The sequence below is a fragment of the Manis javanica genome, chromosome 11, assembly GCF_040802235.1.
Source record: "Manis javanica isolate MJ-LG chromosome 11, MJ_LKY, whole genome shotgun sequence".
Taxonomy (NCBI): domain Eukaryota; kingdom Metazoa; phylum Chordata; class Mammalia; order Pholidota; family Manidae; genus Manis; species Manis javanica.
In genome coordinates, this window is record NC_133166.1 from 58,566,483 (window position 1) to 58,589,379 (window position 22,897).

General features: G+C 34.5%; 1 pseudogene; it reads right to left on the reverse strand.

Annotated features, from left to right (window-relative positions):
• Positions 1–15,724: 15,724 nt before the first annotated feature.
• Positions 15,725–17,162, reverse strand: LOC118968055 (radixin pseudogene; annotated as a pseudogene).
• Between the last annotated feature and the right edge of the window lie 5,735 nt (positions 17,163–22,897).

Sequence of the window (22,897 nt, forward strand, 5' to 3'; positions counted from 1 at the left end):
TTTTCCTCAGAGATCGGTAACTAGACACAGATGCCCACTCTCCCCACTGTTATTTAACATAGTACTTGTGGTCCTAGCCACGGCAATCAGACAAAACAAAGAAATACAAGGAATCCAGATAGGTAAAGAAGTTAAACTGTCACTATTTGCAGATGACATGATATTGTACATAAACAACCCTAAAGACTCCACCCCAAAACTACTACAACTGATATCAGAATACAGCCAAGTTGCAGGACACAAAATTAACGCACAGAAATCTGTGGCTTTCCTATACACTAACAATGAATCAACAGAAAGAGAAATCATGAAAACAACTCCATTCACAATTGCATCAAAAAGAATAAAATACCTAGGAATAAACCTAACCAGAGAATTGAAAGTCTTATACTCTGAAAACTATAAGTCACTCTTAAGAGAAATTAAAGGGGACACTAACAAATGGAAACTCATCCCATGCTTGTGGCTAGGAAGAATTAATATTGACAAAATGGCCATCCTGCCCAAAGCAGTATACAGATTTGATGCAATCCCTATCAAACTACCAGCAACATTCTTCAATGAATTGGAACATATAATTCAAAAATTCATATGGAAACACCAAAAACCCCAAATAGCCAAAGCAATCCTGAAAAAGAAGAATAAAGTAGGGGGAATCTCACTCCCCATCTTCAAGCTCTGCTATAAAGCCATAGTAATCAAGACAATTTGGTACTGGCACAAGAACAGAGCCACAGACCAGAGGAACAGACTAGAGACTCCAGACATTAACCCAGACATATATGGTCAATTAATATTTGATAAAGGAGCCATGGACATACAATGGCAAAATGACAGTCTCTTCCACAGATGGTGCTGGCAAAACTGGACAGCTACATGTAGGAGAATTAAACTGGACCATTGTCTAACCCCATATACAAAAGTAAAGTCGAAATAGATCAAAGACCTGAATGTAAGTCATGAAACCATTAAACTCTTGGAAAAAAACATAGGCAAAAGCCTCTTAGACATAAACATGAGTGACCTCTTCTTGAACATATCTCCCGGGCAAGGAAAACAACAGCAAAAATGAACAAGTGGGACTATATCAAGCTGAAAAGCCTCTGTACAGCAAAAGACACCATCAACAGAACAAAAAGGAACCCTACAGTATGGGAGAATATATTTGTAAATGACAGATCCGATAAAGGCTTGATGTCCAAAATATATAAAGAGCTCACATGCCTCAACAAACAAAAAACAAATAACCCAATTAAAAAATGGGCAGAGGAACTGAACAGACAGTTCTACAAAAAGGAAATACAGATGGCCAATAGACACATGAAAAGATGCTCCACATCACTAATTATCAGAGAAATGCAAATTAAAACTACAATGAGGTATCACCTCACACCAGTAAGGATGGCTGCCATCCAAAAGACAAACAACAACAAATGTTGGCGAAGCTGTGGAGAATGGGGAACCCTCCTACACTGCTAGTGGGAATGTAAGTTAGTTCAACCAATGTGGAAAGCAGTATGGAGATACACCAAAATGCTCAAAACAGACTTACCATTTGACCCAGAAATTCCACTCCTAGGAATTTACCCTAAGAATGCAGCAATCAAGTTTGTGAAAGACAGATGCACCCCTATGTTTATCGCAGCACTATTTACAATAGCCAAGAATTGGAAGCAACCTAAATGTCCATCGATAGATGAATGGATAAAGAAGATGTGGTACATATACACAATGGAATACTACTCAGGCATAAGAAGAGGGCAAATCCTACCATTTGCAGCAACATGGATGGAGCTGGAGGGTATCATGCTCAGTGAAATAAGCCAAGTGGAGAAAGAGAAATACCAAATGATTTCACTCATCTGTGGAGTAGAAGAACAAAGGAAAAACTGAAGGAACAACACAGTAGCGGAATCACAGAACCCAAGAATAGACTAACAGGTACCAAAGGGAAAGGGACTGGGGAGGATGGGTGGGTAAGGATAAGGGGTGGGGAGAAGAAGGGGGTATTAAGCTTAGCATGCATAATGGGGGGTTGGGAGAAAGGGGAGGGCTGTACAACACAGAAGAGACAAGGAGTGATTCCAAAACATATTGCTATGCTGATGGACAGTGACTGTAAAGGGGTTTATAGGGGGGACCTGATATAGGGGAGAGCCTAGGAAACATAATATTCTTCATGTAAGTGTAGATTAATGATAACAAAAAAAAAAAGAAAGAAAGAAAAGGGGGATTACTCCCTGATAGGATAAAACTATCTGTAAATCATCAATTAATGCATGCTTTAAATATCCTTAATTTTGATCACTTAAAGGGTGTCAGATGATCAGCTATGGAGGTACATTTTACTGATAATATTCCTTTCTCTTAAAAAAAAAAAGCAGTTCCTGTGTGGTGACCTCCAATGAGTTCTACACAATGGTATAAAGGGCATATCAAAGTGTGGGCAAAGGATCTGTTTGTGTTTATACAGAGGCTCAAAGCCTAATTTGGCTACCCAGAAAATGAACTAAGATACAATATGAAGAAAACTTCCAACATCAGCACTCTCTGGAAGACTCATACCAGAAGATGATCATCAAAAAACCTCAACAAAGATCCAGGCACTGCTACAGCTGTAGCTACATTCATCCCACCGGTTCCTGGACTTGCCATTGGAATGAAGAAGGAGATATCTAAGCTGGCCTGTGCATACAGTAAAACAACAAATTTGACTGGAAACTCAACCAAGAATTAGAAGTGCAAGATGTAGCACTCCAAAATCTTACAACTGCAGACTATCTACTGTTAAAAGAACATTTGGGATGTGAACAGTTCCCAGGAATGGGCTGTTTTAATTTGTCTGATTTCTCTCAGACTGTTCAAGTACAGTTGGACAGTATCCATCATATCATAGATAAATTTTCACAAATGCCTAGGATGCCTAACTGGTTTTCTTGGTTTCACTGGAGATGGCTGGTAGTTATAGATCTGCTTTGGTTTTGTAACTGTATTCCTATTATGTTAATGTGTGTGCACAATTTAATTAGTAGTTTAAAACCTATACATGCTTAAGTTACTCTGTAAGAAGATATGTCAAAGAAATAATCAATCTTCCCATGTTTTCTTCCACCTACTACTTCTATAGCTTTTCTTCTTCCTTCCTAATTACAACCCTTAAATAGAATTCGTGCCTCATATCGAATTTACTGAGTATCATAATTCCTCCAAGTGGTAAAGATACCTCAAGACAAATGCTGGGCATAGAAGCCACAGGGCATAAATCTGCAAAGAAGTAAAAAGCTAACCTTTTCAAACAATATGGCCTCTCTCTCACTTACCAACTTTACATTTCCCTGTATGGCCCCGGAAGGTAACTGGTTAGCCAGAGACAGGTAAGATTCTTCAAGGGAGGAACAACCTAAGACAGGCACAGTCACAGGGGGACCATCAGGTGAGAAATTGGGGATCAACAGAGGTGAGGCTTAGAACCTCATCCCCCCTGTATTGAGAGAAATCTTCTGCATCCGTGGATGTTTCATTGCCCTTGTGTAGCTTGAATTAACACATAGTCTACAGGCACTCACCTGATCATCTACATTTGCTCTCTTACAACACTAAACTATGTTTTCTACCTTTATCTTGCATCTACCTACCACTTCAGCATTTTATTAAAAATAATAATACTAATAATAAAGGGAGAAATGTGAGATCCACATATAAATCAAGTATGAAAATAAAACGAATATTCATATTTGACCTGATTGTTTATAGTTCATAATGCGTGATCAAAACTGAAAGTTTCTGTGATGACTGCCCTTGTACTGTTCACCATGTAAGAACTTATTCACTATGTGAGAATTTGTTCACCATGTAAAAACTTGTTCGTTATGCTTCAGAAGATTGGAGACTGATGAAAATTAGGCTTGGGGTGGATTAATGATTGTGCATTGAGCATTGAGTCCCCTATACAGAATTTTATTGTTGTTAACAACCATTTGGTCAATAAATATGAGAGATGCCCTCTCAATAAAAATAACTAAATAAAAATAAAAAATAAAAATAAAAATAAAAGATTAAATAATAATGTATGTTGTCACCTTTAAAATCGATTTCAACCATACCTTGATTCTTTATTGAGAACCTGTTTTCTCATCTGTGAAATAGGCATAATAGGTAACAGACAGATAGGTCAGAGAGAAAAAATAGAACAATGTGTGTAATACCCTTGGAAGAATCCCTGTTAAAATGTAGATATTTAATAAAACTTAGCTCACTCTTCCCACATAGCAAAATCTTAAATAATTTTTACATCCCGATGCTGATAGGTATTACAAGTAAGTTAGTTTGACTGTACAGGTTTTTTCCCCAAAGTTTAATGGACTATTTTTACATTACAAAGGACTAAGTAGAATTGTTACTTGAAACTAATAGGTAAGGACGATATTTTACATTTCTGTAAAGTGGACACTTAATAGAATAAAACTAAGTCTGGGTTGCCACCAAAATTCACACATACAAAATAATGTGAAAATGAATAATTATATCCCTACATATTTTTAATTATATTCATGAAGTATTTCCTAAGCATATTTGTTAAAAATATTTGGATAGTGACAGTTATAAAATGTCAATTCTGGTGTCAGGTCATTCTATCATAAATTTCATGCCCCTAATTTTGTGACTTTGCAGTTCCTCTTGAATGCTACTCTCAAATCTCAGAAATGTGGAATTCAGTTAGGTTTATAATGACAACCGTATTTATTTAAGCACCCTGGCCAAAAAAAAAAAATCAATCTGTACTGATGGAATCATAATCTTAATGTTGGAAGGAATATTTGTGTTCCTTTCATCTATTCCCTTTAGTTTACAGTTGACAAAATTAAAATTCAGATAAATTTAGGATCTTACTCATGGTAATGCTGGTATCACATTTTGCATTAGTATTTTCATTATTTATTTCCTTCCTTAATAATATCTCAAAATTGAAAAAAGACATTAAAACATAAAAAACAAGATATCACAGCAAAAATATGTTTTCAATCACTATAGGATTAATACAACCTTTTATAGGGATAGCTGCTTTGAGTGAAATATTTTACAGAATGTATCTAGATGTCAATAAAAGACTTCTATTATTTTTGCAAGCATTTGTAGCTGTTAACTTTAAAGTCAACCTAAGATCCGGGGAGAGTTAATCAAATCATGATGATAACCTGACTCATTGAGATCCCATAGAGAAAACACACACACAGGCACCTGCCCTACTGCACACTAGGATGTTCTCCAAAACATGGAGGAAATGAATACATGTGGTAATATCTGTTAAATCCTATCTTGATGTCAATTATTAATTATATTGCCCACAAATAAGAGCTGTTGTGTTCATAATAATGTCTTCCATATGTGTGAAAATGTGTAAAGTGTGTGAGAAGCCTCTTTCCTTCAAAAAGGGCTGTGTCAGAACAACCTAGGATTGAAGCCTAAGTTTTCAGAATCCCTGCTTTTCCCGTTATACTGCACTCCCCTTGTAAACAGGTGAACATGAGCCCAGCCAAGCAGTCTTCCATTATCTTTTACTGTATTGGGACTTGCAGGTTTCTTCTCCTGTACTTCAGCTCCATTAGTTTTTAAAGACCTACTCTCTTCCAAGCTATTTCCTGTATCTCCCATTAACGTTACTTTGGCAGCAACTGTATTTCCACTTCATCCCTTCCCTCAGAAGCTAACTTTGGTATATAAAACAGGAAAAAAAATATTAGACACTGGTTTTTTTTAAATGCATAAGAGAGCTTGACAATTATGCTCAAGGCTAAGCTTCTGGCAGCAATTCTCAAACTACAGCCTAGAACTAGTCTGACAAAGAAACAGCAGTCACCCTCAGCAGGCTAGAATGTTTCACTCTGCTCTGTCCCCACTTCTGCATCAAGAATTTGACTTCATTACTATAGTTACCATCCTCACAATAAGAAAGTGAAGCCTCCCATCCCTTCTTTGTCTTACATTGCTATCATAGGCCCCATGAGTGGGTCCAGCACTTGGGACACTGGAAAGGGGGAAAGGGCAGATTTCTGTGTACTGAAAGGAGATAGTCATTGTTAATCAACAGAAGTCCTGTGATGAGGAACTTCCCCCACACAGATTGGCTTCAATTGTGAGCAGCCATACTAGATGAAAATCTTCACCCTTTATGTATTCATTATTATTTTCAATTCTCTGTGCATTAAAATATATTTTCTCCTAAATGTTTTTAAAATAGAAAAAGCTGCATAGATTAATGTAACAAACACCCTGTTACCAACCTACTCAACTTTAATATAATCTAATGATATGACTTACTTTATTAAGAAAAATAACATGAAAGATATTGTTAAATTTTTTTTGGAACTCAGTTGTCCTGTTCTTTCCCATTCTTTCTCCATCCCTCTTATTAATGTATATATGCATTGTTATCATGCAGGCTTTTTTATTTTTAGTGAAATATGTGTAGCAAAGTCAAATATAGAAAGACCCTGGGGACCAAATGACCATGAGGCCTTCTTGGACCTTTTGCCACCACACTTACATCCATAAAAGAAAAGGAAACTATCTTAAACAGGGTACTGCAATTCCAAATTGATAAAGTAGATATTTAACTTTAATAGATACTGCCAAACCACTTACACAATGTCTGTAAAATTTACTTTTCCCCCATACAGCTTATGAGAGTTCCCACTGGTATACTTCCTTGTCATCACTTAATGTTGTCAGACTTTTAATTTGTTGTGAACTAATAGATTAGAAATAATATTCTATTTTTTTTCTCAGTTCTCTGCCTTTGATTACTGTTGTGGTTAAATATCGTCTCAAATTTTTATTTTCAATTGGATTCCTTTGTTTGTGAATTGCCTGGTCATATTCTTTGCCTTTAAAGGCAAGTTGTATATCTTTTCACTGTATATTTATAAGCCTTATATATAGTGTGATTTGTATTAAAAGTGATCTTCTGAAAAGTACATAGACCAGGATATACAAATGTAGCATCTGACTATCTGGCCAAAAGGTAATGTGACAGCAGCTTTTGGTATTGAAATGAAGATATTTTTACATATAAATATAACTTGTTTTTCTGCAATAAATTCTTTTTTGATGCAAAAAAAAAACTGATCTTCTAATTTTAATAGAGAAAATGTTTTTCTTTTGCATTTCTTGCTTTTGTATTGTATGTATTTCCCAACAGCATGCTCATTTAAAAAATCTGATATATAAAAGACCTTCATATATATATATATATATATATATACCTTCCCAGTTATGAACATACACACATTTATTTATAAATGTTTCAAAGCATATTTATTTTTTATTAGGCATATAACTCCCCAGACTATTCTTTTATATGTGAATTGAAGTGGGATTTAATATTTTAAATATTTTTTTCTAAAGGCTTGTTTCTCAGAGCACTATTTGTTGAACAGTTCACCTATACCTGTGAATCTGTTGCATATTTAATGTCAGTGTATTAGTGGATTTGTTCCTGAACTCTGCACTAAAATGGTCTATTTATCTGTTTCCACACTGATATTTATGGTTGGCTTAATTACTGTAGATTTAAAGTCAATTTATATTTGATAAAGCAGTTATAGTTTATTTCAAAACTCTTTTCATTGCTTTGATCCCATATATTTTCATAACATTTTAGAGTCAGATTGTCAACTTAAAAAAATGCTATTGGAAATTGATTTGAATGCATGGAGTTTAAATATAAATTTGGGAAAACATAATTTGTAATTTCAATCTTCCCCTTTATGAACATAATATATCCAATTTATTTAGGTTCCAATTTGTACCATTCAAAAATGTTTACATATTTTCTGTATTAAAGTCTTGCATATTTGATGTTAGTTGTATTTCAAGACACCCTATTATGTTTGTGGTTTCTATGGCTAGCTTATTGAGTATCACATTTTCAAATAAGTTGTTGCTTATTTGTAGGGAAGACATTGAATATTTTTGTGAATCTATCACATAAAATCAGAATTCCTGTGCCAAATTGCTAACTTGGAGTGTATTTTTGTTACCCTAATGGAACAATATCATGAATTTTACATCAATGTGAAAGCTCAAACTTATATCTAAAAATATAACTGGAAAACATATACAAAAATGTATATAAATGATTTAAATACTCTTGGTATTAAAATATATAATATTTTTAAAAATTTCCACTTTACCAATCAATTTGGTTATTAATAAGTATACATTGTATACAGTAACTTGTAAAGCTTATAAGCCATTTAAAAAATTGTGCAATAAATAACATAAAGCTAGCTACATTTATTTTTAAAAACACAGAACCAAAGCTTAAAATGAAATTTCAGGAAATTTCCTGAAATAAACTTATTCACTAAGCATTTAAAGGACTCTTATTTTTAAAAATGCTGAGTAAATAGGGCAGAATGAGACTTGAAGGAAATCCTTGTCTCTGTTTGAGAATGGTGATGTCATCAACAAGTAAGATGAATAAGGAGCAGTTTCAGGCAAATACCAGACTATGGGGGCTGATATGGATTTCTGATCAACTTGGAGCTAAAAGCAATACTCCATAATATGAAGGATTTCAGGAGAAGTAGTTATGGCTCCGTAATAAAATCTGTCCATCTCTCCATCTGTCTATCATTGTTCTATCATCAGTCTACCGAATCTCTGCTTTCACTCTTTCATCAGTATCTTTGAAAGGTATAAAAAGGAACATGAGGCTATGAGGCAAAAGAAAGGTTCCTCATTATGTGTGATATATTCATAGCATGTACTTATCATCATATTAACGAATCCCGTAATTTTTTTGAAGTTAAAGGTGTCCAGGGGATGAAGTCAAGACTTCATCATCATCTCATTAGAAAAAAAAACCTTGTAGTGGTTATAGTGATTGTGGGTGATTTGGGATGTGATTTTGGTGATGATTTAAACATCATTATTGGAAATATGCATATATTTGTTTTTTTAATCCTAGAATTATTTATCGTAGTAAGAACTTCATGTAAACTTGAGAATGCCACAGCTTTACTATTTCTCACTTGCCTGAGTAGACAGATGATTTTATGAATTCCCTGTCATTGTTAGACTTTTTTGTCTTCAAAAGTGAAGGACAAGATAGTACCCATGAAATATTTATGATAACCACATGAGTTTTTAAATTTTATTAAAATATTGTCTTTTTATTTTTATCCAAGTGGTATTTTCATGTAGGTCAAAGAGTCGAATAGTAAAAATACTCTGACTTATAATGAAAAATACAGTCCCCTACTTCACTATTCCCTATCCTGAATCCCACTTCCCCATACTATTTCTTGGTTTTTCAGGTTTAGATATTATATATAACAATGGTTAATGTTATGTGTCAGCTTGGTTAGGTCATTGTAACTCTGGAGTTAAGGGGATTCCCCACCTGGAGCAAGTAAGTTCTCCATGAATCTGAAGAAACTGAAGGAGGACAAAGGGAAGGGCAAGTTAGAGTAAAGGGTTTTATTGCTCACAGCTCAGTCTCTCAGTTGGGTTCCCCTGGCATGCCCCCAAGTTCTTCCTCTCCAGCCACCCCAGTGAGCAAGCCCTCTCCATCTGTTTCTCTAGCAGCAGTGTGTGCTTGCTTCCCCTGCCCATCCCTCCAGACAGCAACTCCATTGGTGGGTCCTGGTGACTGGCAGGCACTAGACCAATTAGGTACCAGGAACAGAGGAGAGGAGAGAATCGCCATTTTCTGTCTACCCCTTTCCCTGGCTGCCATCCTACTGTGGCCTACTGCTATGTAAATAGGCCCTTATCTGCATATCGCTGTGGAAGCCAGTTAGAAATTCTGGGTGGAAACTTCCATTTACCACACAATCATGGTACCCATATTTAGCCAAACATTATTCTAGATATTTCTGTGAAGGTTTTTGTTAGATGAGATTAACATTTAAATCAATAGATGGGCCTCATCCAATCAGTTAAAGGCTTTAATAGGAAAAGACTGATCTCCTCATCCAAGAATTAATTCTGCCAGCAGATTACCTTTGAACTTGAACTGCAGTTCTTCCAGTGTTTCTAGCCTGATGGCCTACCGCACAGATTTTAGACTCACCAGTCCTCCACAATTATATGCGCTAAATTCTTCAAATCAGCATCTCTCTCTCTCCTCTCATTTCTCATTTCTCTATCTCTGTGTGTGTGTATATGAGTGTATATATATATACAATATACATATATATACACACACACACACAGACACAAAATCTGTTGTTGCTCTAAAAAATCCTGATTAATATATATACTAAGCTTCCAAATTTAGAAGAAGCATTTCTAGCTTTCTTACCTTTTACCACTTCCTTTCCACATCTTTGCAATATAATTCATCCCAATTTTTACTTAAATACATCTTTTTCATGAATGGATTTTTAAGACTATAAAGTTACTGTTCACAGCTGCAACAATAATGAACAGTAAACGTGTTTTCATTCTTTTACAGTATTTTGTTTTTCCCAGTGTTAATTATTTATCCAGTTCTTTTCTTGCTTGTTTTTTCTTAATTTTCTATTAATGTCATGAGGCACTTCTCAATATCGTCATATAACATTGCCTCTGAAAACTAAATAGAGTTACTAGTAATTATCTCATCATTGCCAGAATGTTACCCACATTTTCCCTGCGTATCTGAATCGCAGGCTTACAACTGCAGGTCTGGGCTGAATCCAGCAGTTTGGTTAAATCGAAGTCATTTGTTCCTATTTTAGGTGCAGGGGACACTGGTGGCTTTGTTTCACATGGCTAGGTAGTTCCACAATACTGTAAGTGGCCTCATCCAAGTGGCCAAATTAAGTTGTAAATGGCCACTACATCCTGATAACAGTGTATTTTTAGGAAACTACTTGGCTTTGTTGATGAACATTCATCAAGATTCACACATAGAATCAGTATAGACAGTGAAAAGAAATTAGTAAATTAGATCTTAATCCTATCTCTAGTATTTATAGAGTAAAAATTCATCTAGATAATTGTACATAACAAAAGATTATTATTTCTAGGGAAAGTCAAGATTAGGTTTTAATTTTCACTTAGTCACCAATTAGATGATTTTTTGAATTCACAGAATTTTACATGCTTTCAGATGAAGGCTGTGCTTCTAAAAATTAAGCCAAAGTCTAACGAGAATATCTTGAGAGAATGCATATTCAGTGTATATTCAATGCCAGTAAGATATAGAAGGGGAAAACATAGGGACAAAAAAATGAAGGAAATAATGAGGAGATAGGAATTAAAAGATTTTTCTTGGTATTCAAACTGACAGAGTTTTGAAAATTCTGAGTGGATTTACATTAGATTCCAAAATGTACACGCATCCATAATGTACACACCCATATTTTTTAAGACATCACTCAGTCTTTAATTTCTCAGAGACTCTCATATATAAGTAAATAAACAAGATAGATAACAGCCTTAATTTAGGAGTAGAGCAAATGTTTTCTTCTCTGAAGAATTGAGCACTTGTTTATAATGCATACTTCGTGAATTTCAATTGTTATTTTCATAAAAAGTTTTATTTATTGATGATATCAGCCAAGAGAAATATCTGAAAATCAAAAGGAGTACATTTTGGCCCTACATTTTCCTCCATTTATTATTTAAATAAATGTAGAATTTTAAGAAAGTTAATATTGGTAGAAAATAACAATAAATAGAGATGTCCTGATTTTCTTCAAGTTTCCTATTTGTACTTTAAGAGTTGTCAAATTAGAATTTGTCATTTATTTTTTGAATATTGGACTGCATCAACTAAATACAGGGAGAAATCATAAGTTAGTAATTGTGGACATACCCCTCTCTTCATTTGAAAAAAATGTAGCATGCTTTACAAGACAAAATGAATTTGTTTTTTGTGACTACTCAAACTGAATTGTTTTAGGAAGAAAAATATCTTAATCACTAACAAAAACTGCAGAAATAAATTATTGACTTATAGAGTGCATTTTTGAACTTCATCCAACAAATATTTTGAACTGCACTTATATGAAAAATATATGCATGACACTCTGCTTTATCTACTGTAATTTAATATTATTCACAAAAGCATAACACAAGTTTGACTATTATCAGTACTGTTGAACAGGTACCCTGAACAGGTACTGTTTTTTCCAAAATAGACATCATAATTTTTTTTCTGCAAAGAAAAATGAAAGTATTCATAATAATCCATCATAGCTTTGGTGTTCACTTATATTCAATTTGAGAAGAAGTGTTCTATAAACAGATACTATTTTATATACCTGGGATACAAGTTCAGATCACAAAAAAGCAGCACTATGCTTGATATTTTGTTTAAGTCTAAGGTGAGGAGAGCCATGTATTGTAGATGAAGGACTACTAAAGAGTGATTGCCTTGTAAGGGAAAGATCTTCAAGAAAAATATATTCACTCAAGAATGTCACAATATTACGTAAGTGCTGCAGTGTATATTGACAGCATCTCTTCCTTGTCCTGGCCCAGAGGATGTCAAACTAAGTGTAAATTCAAACATGCAAATTTTATTACTTCTTTTCAAAGCTAAATTTTCACATTATACCTCAAACCATGAATAAATTCTCCAGATTTATACTTACTTCCCCTTCATCCAATCATTAATCCTCTTTATTCATGGAAAATTTATTTGACTCTGTATGTGTATATGCTTTCCATTTCTATTCTGTTAAAGTACCAAACAGAGGTATGTTTGTAATTCTAGTAGTCATCATGATGATGGCAACAATGACCACAATGATGATAATGATAAAGAAACATTGTTTTGATGACAATGATTATAATGAAGGTAGTGTTATTTCTGACAGCAGTTCCAAGTTCTTACAAGTGTGTTGTTAATTGGAGGGAAGCTAAAGAAAAACATTAGTATGATCAGACAATTGTGAGAATTAGTATGTCAGAAAGAAGACACTATCATAAATATACTTTTATCCATTCTTTGCCTTTTCACTGCCATCATTAATTTCTCTACTCATTGTTTGATTCATTCATTCATCCATTCTATATACACTTAGTAAGCACAACTAAGGTGCCAGAATACTGTAGAGAGCAAACACGGACATAGCTATGATTTCTTGGACCCTCAATCTAGTAGAATATATAGAGGTTAGTTCCATAAAACTAACTGAAATATTTCAATATCAACTACTCTGTTTTAGTAAGAAAGTCATAAAACATAACTTATAATATTGATAATAATACTAATAAATTATTAACAATAGTGTCAAAACTTGATTTAAAACAAAATTTAGATTATTTATTGTAAATGTTTTTTTGATGATACTCTGACATGAATTTATTAAATATTCTGGCCAAACTTGCTTAACTGTTTGTGCTCTTGGATCATTTTCATCACCTTTTACTTTCCTATTTCTTCAAGTTTTCCTTAATTTCCACCACTTCTTGCTTCCTTCCTCTCTCCACTGCCAAACAAAAATATCATCTTGCCATACAAAGAAATCTGTGTCACCCTAAAGCTCTTCTCATGCATTTCCATAGTGTAATAACTTATTCATAACCATATATTTTTTAATGAACTGTGTGTTTTCTGAGGGTAGAGGCAATAATTGGATCTTCTTTCCTTCCACTGATTGTGATTTGATGTCTTGTGTGTAGCAGATACTACCTTGAAAATTAATATTATTAATGAATAAATTGATTTCTATTACCATATATTTCTGAAAAGTTACATTCTAAATAAAAAATTTTGTCACTGAACAATTACAAAAAAATAAGTAACCATAGTCTTAATGAAAATGTCACCTAGTACTAAGGTTTATGTGACCAAATTTGGAAGTCCTAGAGGGAAGAGGTAGGATCCATAGATTTAATAAGCCCTTCTTGGGGTCATAAAGATTTGCCAACAGAGCCATATATATTTTTGAGCATTTTTTAATTTTAAGAGAATTATGAGACAGTCACAAAATTCAATCATTCTAAAAATAAAAATAAAAATAAAATTTTAAGATGTGAGTAAAATAATACTATGAAATTATTTAAAACTCTTCATCAATCAATTCTCATTGTACTAAAATAAAATCCGAACTCCTTACTACATGTTAAAGATCCTACATGATGCAGCCAATGCTTAGACCTCCCATTTCATGTCCTATTACTTGTTCCTCAGTTACTGTGCTTTCCTCCACTAGGTCTGTTCTCAGTTCCTCAAATGTTACATGCTCATCTCTTCCACAGCGGCTTTGCACTTATTTTTTCTCCCTCTCAGTCTTTCTTCCTACTCAACCTCTTAGCTCTGATTGCTTCTCAACAGCTGATCTTATCTGAAATATAAGCTGCTGCAGGAAGGTTTCTCTGAGCATATGTCTGCTTCCAGTCATGTCACACTGTTATGTATTCTTTCTAGGACTGCTCATTATTTGAAATGATCATATTTATGCATTTGCTTATTATCTGTCTTCTATAAATATAAGTTCCATGGAAACAGAAAAAAATGTGTCCGTCTGTCTGCTTCACTATTTTACTTTCAGAGAACAGAATATCATCTGTCATCTGGAAAGTACTCAATATGAATTGGGTAGATAAAGGAATGACTGAATTGAGTAGTTATAATAGGGAAACATTCTAAGGCCTCCTCTATACCACTACCTCAAAGCATCTGTAACCCCACAGGATTCCAGGTCTTTCTTTCACTGACAGAATTCATAACATCTATACTTTTCAATTTATTATTAGTTATGTTCAGAGAGAAATATACAAAATTTTATGGAGTTGCATAATAAAGAAAAAAATCTGCTGGAATAACTATTTTCTTCTAATGGGAGTTCAATTATATTATTATACTTTAGAAAACCTAACTATTAAGGAACACATGTCTTTACAGAACCACAGAGGACAGCTATTAAAAACAATGTGAGTTTGAAGATTAACAAGAGTAAAAGAAGAAAGGAAAGTCAAAGAGTGGAACACTGAGAAAATAATTCAAACTATCTGCTATACTAGATTAAATTAATATATATTAGCCGTGAGTGATCATGATAGTTTTTAAAAAATTTTGACGTGAAATTTCCCAGGAATCAAATTAATTCTGACAATCTGCTCATTCTACTCTGATGATGAACTTAGTAGCACTCTAGCTGGACAGTCACCAGACATCCCCCAAGCGATCATCATGTACTGTGCTTGGCTAACAGGACTGTAGTATATGTTTATAAAGTCTATATTATGTGACAGGTACTGTTCTATGCATTTCACATGTATTAACAAGTTCCATTTTCATGATAGCCCTTCAGAATAATTTATAATCTTTTTTTAACCGACAAGACTAAGTGACTTGCCCAAGATAAAACTTGTCAGAGCCAAAATTTGACCATAGGCAGTCTGTCTATAGGTCCACACTCTGCTCTCTATACTATTTCTCATACAAGCCTGTTCTCTCCAAAAATAATTTTGTGTATGTAGAATAAAGTCAAATGTAGCTAACAGATGCAGGGAATTTTAAAGTCAGCTACAGAAAGTCTGAACATTCAGAAAGAGAACTAAGAGGAATTAAGTAAGCTTTTATTTTATTTATTTATTTATTTTTGAAGTATAGAGGACTTTTTATTTCTTAAACAAATCTTAACAAGTAACATGACTTAGATATGGTCAGAGTTACTGCACTTGAATGAGAATTTTGCATAAATTACAAGACAATCATGCAGATTTTAGGACAGCCTGGAAAAACTTTTATTATTAGAAAACAAAAAACAAATTCAAGGATGCCTTTTGCCTTAAAATGACTGATTTGAAATTGTCTTGATAGGGATTGCTCTATATTCTTTCTTATGTTCTTCCTTATATTCTTTAGTGTTTCTTTACTTGAGTAGTTTTCTGTGTATAAATCATTAATATTTTTATTATACATCCTTTCTGTGCTTTCATTGTCTGTTCTTCAATTTGTCTAAGATGTTCCATTAGCTCTTCCTTTTCACGTTCTATTCTTTCCTTTTCCTTTTCTGCTATTTCTCTTTTCTCCTTTTCATTCTCTAGCTTTCCAATTGCTTCTGGTGTTTCTCCTCCCTAGCCTGAGCCTTCATCTGCTGTACTTCGATAGTATCAGGCTTCCTTCTCCGCATGTAGAGCTTGTGGTTTCCCATACACAAGGCCAAAATCGCTTATTGATTCTCAGACGAGGTGCATGAAAAACAAAATCAGGTGCCTTTTTGTCAATTGGCTTTATAACAAATTTTTTGTCATTAAATGAAATATTTCTGATTTCACTCCATGGAAAACCAATTTTAGGTGTTAACTTGTCATCATGCTCATAAATATTCAGACCCAAAGCATCAATGCCTAGCCACAATTCGGTTCCCTTTTTATTTTTTATTTCGAAACAGTTGACTCCATACATTTTTAGATCTTGTGCAATTTTCAGGTATTCCATCATAGAATCTTTCCTTAGCATTCCTCTATGTTCTTCATGCCAGTTTTATATTCTTTCTTCCCACTGTTCTTTTGTTAGTTTGTGTTGTTCCAAAACACGCTGGGGTAGCAGTCTATCATTAGCCAGGTAGCTTGCTTTATGAATCTCCTTACTATAATCTCCATATTTGGCTTGGACAGCATAGGAAGCCAGAAGAACTGCAGTTTCTGGTGGGCAATATATCTCATCATTTAAGATAGCTTCTTTAACTTGCAGGAAGAAGAGTCTCTGAGTTATTTCTTGAATTAATTCCTGAGAAACATCTTCCAGAAAGAATTTAGCTCTAAATTTGAACTGTAAAGGATTCTCTTTTTTAACGTCTTGATGTGTCACCTTTTTATTTAGTTTAAGCCATGTAGAATAACCTTTGCTGTCCACCTACTGCATCCCAAAAAACCAGACCTCACGCAAACCAACTGTTTTCACCACCTGGTCAAAAAGTTGTTTGCCAGTTGTATTGGGCTGAATGGCAAATTCCAGCTCAGCATCCACTCTGGTTACTCTTACATTGATTGGTTTCGGCATTTTCCTTCTCTTTTTGTCACCTTCTTTAAAAATTCTTCACTTTTATGAATTCTGTTGTCACCTTCCCGGAGCGGCTTCTTCCCTCCCGGCGGGCGGCCGGGGCGCTGCGCGGCGGCGGGGAAGGGGAGGCGGCGGGGAGAACTCGTGCCGCCGGAGAGGAGAGGGGCCGCCGCCGCCGCACACGGCTCCGCAATATGGCCGCCCGGCTGCTCCTAAGTAAGCTTTTAAATGATTCAGAGAGATTTAATTGGATTTCAAAGAGCTTGTCTTAGTTTCAGGCTGCTATACAAAAATACCATAGACTTGGTGGCTAATAATCAACAGAAATTTATTCTCACAGTTCTTCTGGGTGGGATGTCCATGATCAGTGGACCCCATGTCCCATGTGGTCACATAACAGAGGAGCCAAGGAGCTCTCTGGAGTCTTTCTTGCAAGGGCACTATCTCACTATGAGGGCTCCACCCTCATGAACTAATCACCTCCTAAAGCCTAACTTGAAAATACCCTTACACTGGGGATTAGGTTTCATTATGTGAATTCTTGATTGGGGTGAGGGTTGTGGGTGCAGGGAGAAAGTGGGGAGCACAAACATTCAGTCAAAGAAGGATAGATTTTGCTTGCTTCCTCTCCAACTGATTTTGCTCAGTATGTCTTAGACTTGTAGACACATCTACAAAATTCTGCAAAACAAAACATATGACTTAGAATAACTAGTGAACTCTGCTCTACCTGTTACTTTAGAAAAGCTCCTCATTCATAAATTTTCAATCATTTTTAGTGCAGTACAGTGATTTAAAGACATTTATGAAACAGTTGCTTTTGAAGAAGTCATGTGGTCTGAGACACTTGGTCTCATACATATTTACAAGTCCTTTGCCCATTAAATACAAAACAAAACAAAAAACCCTGTTTATATGAAGATGTGTTCACAATACCATAGTGGTATGTGAAAAAAATATAAATACATGGGTAAAAGTCCCAAGTCTGTCACCCACCACAAATGAAACTTTAACCCCAAATACCAAATGTTTCGCTTCCTTTGGACACTTATTTCCTTATTTTTATAATGAAGTATGGTATACTACTACTTTTATCTTCTCAGCAATTTTCAGGGGAATTTTCCATATTCTACTCTTTTGTTTCTGGATGTTCTTAAATTCACGATACGCCTATATCTTACAAAACATAAACCTTACTAGGGCAATCAAATTCATTCCCTCTCAGTCTCTTTCTCTCTCTCTCTTCCCCTTTTCTAAGAATTTTAGTCTTTGGGATATAGCTAGGACAGGAAGGTACCTAGAAATGATTTATTTGTAGTACTTTAAAATAAGGTGCCCTAGTCTCTAATATTATGATCTCTACAGTTCTTTTACCTCCTGTCCTTCCCAAAGATTGGTTGATTCCTCCAATACTGTAATTTATACCAAATCTTTTCAAAGTCACTGTATTTATGCTTAAGTAAATGCTGTTATTTTCTGCTATTTAACATCAAGGAAGCTAACTGATACTTGGGAAATAATCACTATTCTAATAATATTCAGAATTGTTTGTCTGGGCCCATACAAACTGACAGTTGTGAAAGTGATTGTTAACTAGGAAATGCTACATAAGTAATCCTTACAGGACCATCTAGATAATTAGTGGTAACTCAGTTCAAAATGACAACGCAGACCCCTTGTTCAGAATTATTTAGAATTTCATATTATGATTGCTATACTGAACGTTTGTGTTCTCCCAAAATTTACATGTTGAAATATTAATGTCTAATGAGATGGTACTAGAAGACGGGATATTTAGAATGTCATTAGGTTATAAAGGCAGAGCCCTCATGAATGAGATGAATGCCCTTATGAAAGAGGCTTCCAAAGAGCTCCCTTGCTCCCACCTCCATATGAAGATACAACAAGAAGTCAGTGATCCTGTAGAGGGACCTCACTCTACCATGCTGGCACCCTAGGTTTCTAGCTTCCCGACATGAGAAGTAAACATCTCTTGTTTCTAAGCTACTCAGTCTGTGATATTTGTAGCCAAACAGACTAAGACAGTGACCTCAGAGAATAAACCAAGTGTGGGGTCCTTTTAAGCACAGGGCTCTGTGCAACTTTGTAGGTTACATACCCATAAAGATGGCCTTTGCATACTTACTATAATGGATTTAGAAACAGAATATTCCTTAGCCATCCTTATCCTTTTTAAAATAAAATAGCATTGTCAATACATCCCTTCTTTCTTTATTAATAGCCAAGAGGTAAATTAAAAGAAATGTAATTCCAGTAACCCCAGGACTTGTATTTATTTCCTACTGACAATCTGCATTCATATTAGAAAGCATTAGATATTGAATCCATGTTTTGTTAGCAATTAATATAAATATGAATAATCTAACCTTGAACTAAAGACTAATCTTTAACCTGTAAAATTTTGGTACTCTTTGTACTATGGAAATAATTTCTATTTATACAAAGTTTATCCATTATAGTGATTGGGAACATTTCATTCACAACTATGAAGTGCTGTGAATGAATAATGCTAAAAGTAATTTCAAAAATTTATGACTTCTCTATAACTGTATGACACTGAAAAAGTCAAAACATTTTTGTATGTCTCCTTTTTCATATCTTGAAAAACTTCACTTTTTACTCCTTTATCTTATTGGCAGTGGTGAAGATAAAATGTGAATTCCTTGAAAATGTGAAAAACACCATTCAAATAAGTTAATATCAATTCTTCCATTATTATTTTAATTATGTTCTTATGTTACATTTTTAGCAATCAAATACCTGGATGGAACCAGTTAATTAACCCTGTGATATTTGAATAACTTAAAGAATTAAAGGAATAAACTTGTTTGAATGATTTATAAATTCCTAATAATGAGTCATGTCTTCCTGAGACTGTGCTTTGATTATGTGACATCAATGGTACCTAGAGCAGTTTCAGGCATGTAGTAGTAAGTACAGTCATAATAATCTAACTTTAACTTGTTTAAGGGGATGTGTTAATTGATGTTCATGCATGTATTGATTCCTTCTGAAATGTTATTTTAATAATCAAAGTATTTGCTTAGGAACTTTGAGTCCCATTGATAGTGCATACTTCTGATTGCTACATTTTGATTTGCCATGCTTTTGTCATTTCTCTTGTTTATTCTTTGAAATGATTAAGTGCATGCTTCTGATTGCTACATTTTGATTTGCCATGCTTTTGCCATTTCTCTTGTTTATTCTTTGAAATGATTAAGCATTCTAATATTTCTAAGTATAGGTAGTTACAAAAGAGCATTGCTGTTTCAGATTTTTCATATGTTGAGGTAACTCCATTAGATACTGCCATGAAAGCAGTTGAGCCAGCATTAATCATAGAATCATACAGCTAGAAGAAAAATCCAAAGGTCACATAGTTAATTCTCTTGATTCCATGTAGGCTGCCTTGAAATTAACCTAGACAAATAGGTATCTGTCCAAAAACTTAAAGGTCAGATGGCATCATGAATGTATGAACACCTACAGTCAAGTGGAGTATGATGTGATGATTTAAACAATTCCAATGCAAAATCATTACTTTGCTTGTGTCATCTGAATATATGGATACTTCCTTTTAGACAGCAGGATAATTTAACAAAAGAAAGTGATTTGAAGTCTGAAAGGATATATTAAAAAAATCCCTTTTAGTCCAAGCTGATATAAGTTCTCTAATAACTCTGTATTATGTTAATGTCTCAAATTAGTTCATTTCATTAGACATAATGTCTTCAAGATAGGCCTCCCTCAACTTTGAGCTACAAGACATGGTTCTTAATATTCTTAGGAAACTTACTTTTTTCATGCTGGGAGAATGCAGGAGAAATCTCTAAGTATTTCTGAGGTTTTAAAGGGATGCCCTATACACTGAGAAGCTACTGGTGGTTACCATGGAGGAGGAATTAGTGAATGGGTAAAACAAATGAAGGGGATAAAGAGGCACATGATCTTAATCATAAATCAGGGGGATGAAAGTATAGCATGAGAATATAGCCTATAGTTCTGTAACATCTTTCTGTATTGACAGATAGTAACGACAATAGTTGGGATAAATATTTAATGTATTTGATACATGTTTTTTATTGATGTATAGTTGATATACAATATATTCTTTTCAAGTGTACAACATAGTGATTCACCAGTTGTTTACATTATTAAAAGATGATGGATTTATGAGATCAAATTCAAATTCACTTTAGTATGATGAATGTAGTATGATAATTACAAAGATGATTCTGGATTTTGCAACTACAAGGTCATTTATTGATGTACTAGTACTTTTATGGGTCGTGAAGCCCTCTCCATTAGGGTGAGTGGTAAAAGAGGATGAGAGGTAGTAGGATTTGTGAATAAGAGCCATTCAGATTTTAGTGATTAAAATAATACAGGATATGGGGAAAGCAACTGTGAGCGACATGTCTTCCCACTATGTTAGTTTTGTGTAATTTACATGTAAGGAACTTAATTTAAAAGTTATGTGAGCTTCCCACTCTCTCTTTATCCAATCACTAATTATATTATTTGTTCCAATCAATAAATGTATGTGTTGTGTAGGTGAGATTGAGTCATGTAAATAATGACATGGGTGACATGAAGTCATCATCTATATTGTGCATAGATAGAGGTAGCACCTGCAGATAAGCTGGAGTTTTACACTAATACCCAATGGACTGATGTTTTATAATTTTTTTTTTAAACAGGCAAGTTTTCTTTCCTAACAGTTCCCTTAGAGTATAGGATAAATAATTTCTAGATGAGTATATTCCAGAGTACTGGCATCTTGTACTTTTAGTGTCACGCTTCTGGAATGAGTTTAAAAGGCTCTGGAAGCCCCCCTGGTGAGGAAACTCAGGCTGGTGTAGCTGCCATGACCAAAGCAGCTGTGTGTGCAGAGCCAGCAGTAACTGCCACTGAGGAAAGGAGGCACTTCTATGTTTATGAGTTCCAGAGGCATTTCAGAAAGTATTATCAAAGCTCTATGTTAGCAGTTCTGAGAAAGAGAACAGTAAAATGTGCTATCAGGAATGACAGCGGAGATCCCCTCTGTTCACCAAAAACTCCACAGGGAACAGGGAGGAGAGTATTTTTGTCATTTTCCCCTCTTGCCTCACTCAGTCCACACAATGGTGTTCACAGAGTTGAGAGGAAAGAGAAGGCAGTAAAAGGGGCCCTCGGGTAGGAACAAGGGTAGTGATCCTACCAACTAGAATCTTCAGTGAATGCAACTCATGTGCATAGATCAGAAGAGGCTTAGAAAGATTATGATAGTGCATTATAGGTGATTGAAGAGCAAAGACTGGATCAAAAGACATTCCTGTAGATTTGGCATGAGCCAAAGAATGAGATGTTAGGTATATAGTTAGAAGGAAAGAAAAGCTTCAAAATCTGGCTTCCTGGTTTATATAAGTAATATGTTAAACCCCAAAGGGAAGGATCAATATGAAGGGAGTGGAGATGAGTGGACTCTGCCAAACTACTAAAAATAAAATGCACAGTGATTAAGCAAAAAGGAAAGAGAAATTTGGGGAGTGTAAAAAAATAGGTTATGACTCCAATGTTTTATTCAGGCAAAAATATATCAAGTTCTTCTTGTATGTCAGACAGTATACTAGGTATAAAAAAGAAAGGCCCTCAATTTTGAGGAAGTCATGTTTGATACTGTAAAAATAGGCATGCAAACAAAAAATTATGATTCAGTATTTGGGATACTAAAACAAAATTATAAACTATCTCCATCCTCAGTTCACAACATCTCAGTATTTTTTTAAGTGGAAGAGAATAAAATTGCAAATGTAGAATTATCATTAAGAAATTGGTTTATTCACAAGACAAGGACGCACACCTCCCCATTTCTATTCAACATAGTACTGGAGGTCCTAGCCATGGGAATCAGACAACAGAAAGAAATAAAAGGCATCCAGA